We start from the raw sequence: 3,869 nt of genomic DNA, 5'->3' as shown, positions 1-3,869 counted from the left end.
GCTGAGATGGGACCACTTTTGGATCAACCTAGTGTAGATCTTCACTCTGATCCATGGCCCTGCAGTGGTTGCTCCATATTGTGGTACTTCTGTCCATTCAAATCCCTCAAATCCATCTTCTCAACAACTGGCTCAACAAGTGGCACTTCATTAGGCATGCCCTCGCCATCCATGTTAATTGCAGGAGGCATCTCATTCCTCTCCACTCGACTACCCACTATCATCATAAATTTTACCAATTGAGATGCCCTTAGCAAGCTGCGGAGCTGATCGTCTGAAATTAACTTGCATTGCCAATGCATCCCTTTCACAACCCAGAAATATGCCTACTTGTTGTTGTCCCTTGTAAAGTGCGAAGCAATATCCCTTTCTAGATTAATAATTGAATACTTTTCTGAATCAACAACCCAACCTACATCCCTACCCCTATTGTAGATCTTTTTACCCAGTATAGTACTAAAGTGTGAGTTGACAGTGACCTCTACTCTACAAGCATTCTTTGGATCAATCCTGTAATATGCAGCTCAAAAAAGATGGAACAGAGAAAAAAGGTCCAATTCACAAAAATACGAGCAAAATAGATACAAATAGGAAGAATAGAGTGTCAAAGGAGACTACCCTTCTAGAATTTCAGTAGCGCTCATCTTGTCTCAAATCAACAATCCCTTCTCATATCACTACAAAATCCCCAAAACCTCCTGGTTTAGACCACGGAAGAACAACACAAGAAGAACATAGAGGAGGGAGAAGGGCGCACCATGGAGAGTTGCCTCCGCTGCCATCGTCGCCGATGGAAGAGGAGCGTCACCACCGACGAGAGGAGCACCACAGGAGGTCGTGAGCTCGCGGTCAGGAGGTTGGTGCAAATATTTTTGCCTGCGTGCACGTACAGCCTGGACTGGAAGGCTTCCTTTTGAGTGCGTGGGCCTGGATGCCAGGAAACCTTCATGTTTGCCTTTGTTGGATCCATTTTTTTATTATGTTTTACCTCTTCAACTAACATTGTTAACGGCAATTTTAGAAACCCGTTGAAGTGAAACCTTTTAATGGTAGTTTTCAACAACTTGATCTTTCAATGGTATTTTTCTAAAGATGCAATCTTTTAATGGTAGTGAGCTAATTTTCTCCCCTCTACAAATGGTTGTTATCTAAAAATAAAATAAAAATCTCTGCAAATGGAGGAATTAGATGTGGTGTTCGTGGGCACATTGTTTTTGATTTAGACTCAGTTTAATTCCTGTTTATGTAGTGAGCAAGCGACGTCGGTTGGCTGGGTAGGGGCAGACCATTGATTCTGTTGTCCACAAATGCAAAGTACACTATGAGCAAATCAAGGACAGCTACATTGACAGGCCTGTCTGCTCCAATGTTTTCTCCGCTGGTGGCCGTACGTGGCAGATTAAGTTCTTTTGTGAGTCTGACCAGGCTAATTACCGCCAACTCATTGTCCTCCTTGAGCTGGTGAGTGCATCTGCTGAAAGCATCTATGCCAAGTTTGAGGCGTTCTTACTGCACCGGGATGGCCAGCCACGTGATATGGCTGCATGCAGGGGAGCATCTTATGCACCTTTTGACCTTCATCTGTTCCAAGATGGCTCTCGTGAATCCGCGATGCACAAAATTTTTTAGACTGATCTCGAGGAAAAGTTTGTTACAGATGGACATTTCACCTTTACATGTGTTGTCATGGTTTTTTGTGATAGATCTATTCCTGTGCCAGCTTCAGAAATGGGAAAACATTTTGGCTCACTGTTCGATAGTTTGGATGGGACAGATGTCTCATTCATCATTGGAACTGAGACAGTCCATGCACATCAAGTGGTGCTTGCTGCCCATTCGTCAGTTTTGAAAGCCCAACTCGTTGGCCATCTGGATGAGTCCACAATGTCGTCCATCCCCCTACGCGACATTACCCCTTCAATATTTAGAGCCATGCTTCGGTTTGTTGACACAGATGTCTTCCCACGAGCTGACTTGCTTGGCGACTCTCCTTTTGAGATGGTGCAGCATCTGCTAGCTGCGGCTGATCGGTACGCATTGGACCGGCTTAAGCTTATGTGTGCGTAGAAATTGTGGGAAGGGGCATCTGTAAACACGGTTGCTGGAATCTTACATTGTGCTGAAATGTACAGCTGCGTGGAGTTGAAGAACAAGTGCATTGACTTCTTTGCATTAGAGGATAATTTCAAGAAGGCTGTGTTGACCAAGGGTTTTGTCAAGTTGGGTCACGAGTTTCCTTCAATTATTGATGACCTACGACAGAGGATTGGGGTATGATGACCTATGATAGAGGAAGGTTTTATCACAGATCAGATTCAGGTGCCCAAGGCTAGAGGCATGAGGCGAGGTGTATGTTGTGATATGGTGATGAGGGTCAGGCCCGATCTTCTGAGAGGTAATTGGTAAATTCGATTGCGAATAACTCGACGTTGGCGATCCGGCTTCAAATCAGCATGATTCGAACCCTACAACCATTACACCACTCCTCAGTTGGTTATCAACCAAGCACAACTTGGTTGACCTTGCCAAGAAGGCTGTTCCTGCAAGTGAATCGAATAACAAAAGTAAGAAAGAATAAACACACAATCTAAAATTGCAGATATGAATGACGCAAATATTAAAATGAGGGTTCAAGAACTCATTTCCAAATGACTAATCGACATAGTGGAGGAGATCAAGAACGAGGGCACTAGATCATTGTAAAAGGATTTGTCACCACAGTTACAATGAACGATTCAGTTTCTCGATGGAAAACAAAACTCTAAACAAAACCCAAGTCTAAACAGCGGCGGCTGCATGGAATATAAAGGAGAAGCGACCTAGGGTTGGAGGCAACCAGGGGGAGGCGCCCACAACGTGGGCTTAAGGCCCAAATTCGATACATGACCAAGTTGGCCCAAAATAGGTGACACAACACCTTGTCGTGGACGTAAAGATTAATCCACGAATAATCTAGAGCTGGGACCAGATCCAAATCGACGGCGTCGTTGTCCCCTTTCCAACAGGTCCAAGATCACCCCGTTTCGATATCGTATGAAGAAGTTATGATCAAAACAATGACGACATATTTGCTGAATCCGAGAGTGACGTGGTAGCTGATTGGAAATGAATTGCATCTTGGGAAAGATGATGGTGTCAACGTATCCAGCGTGGCAATGTACTCATCATCCTCCTGCTCTTGAATTGGAGTCTTCCTCGACTCCATCTTGGCAATGTCCTCATCATCCCCTCCTTCTAGAATTGGAGTCGTCCTCGACTCTTCCCCATCAACAAACTGCTGCAAAAGGTTAGTGATAGCAGGCAATGCACAAGACATAATAGGTTGACAAAGCATAGTATAACATGGTGCATCTGGATTATCACATAACGCAGTAGTAATAGAAGTTGTAGCAAGTAAAGCACCTCCATGTAACTTATTTTCATTTTTTTATCAAGGTCTATGGAAGGTTTATTGTTTATCTCTTTAGCATGTTTAACAATATCCATTGGTGACAAAGGCAACAAAGTAATGTTCTTGTTCTTATGTATGAAAGTGTATGTATTAGATCTACCATGGTGTAAAGCATCATTATCAAATTTCCATGGACGTCCTAACAAAATTGAACAAGCTTTCATAGGCACAACATCAAAATCAGCAGTATCATGATAACAACCGGTAAAGAAACTAATGCGGGCTGATTTAGTTACCTTAGTCTTACCACTATTATTGAACCATTGAAGTTTATATGGATACGAATGTTGTCGTGTGGTTAAGCCAAGCTTCTCAACCAAATCTGAACTCACCAAGTTGTTGCAACTCTCGCTACCAATGATGGTGAGAACACGACAACCCTGTACAATAAGATATATGTGGAACAAATTGTGGTGCT

The 3,869-nt window shown here is 43.3% G+C and overlaps 1 pseudogene; it reads left to right on the top strand.

Annotated features, from left to right (window-relative positions):
- Window positions 759-2,277, top strand: LOC8074920 (annotated as a pseudogene).

This window comes from Sorghum bicolor, chromosome 3 (assembly GCF_000003195.3).
Source record: "Sorghum bicolor cultivar BTx623 chromosome 3, Sorghum_bicolor_NCBIv3, whole genome shotgun sequence".
NCBI lineage: Eukaryota > Viridiplantae > Streptophyta > Magnoliopsida > Poales > Poaceae > Sorghum > Sorghum bicolor.
The sequence above is the reverse complement of the archived record's forward strand: the minus strand, read 5'-3'. Positions and strand labels throughout refer to the sequence as shown.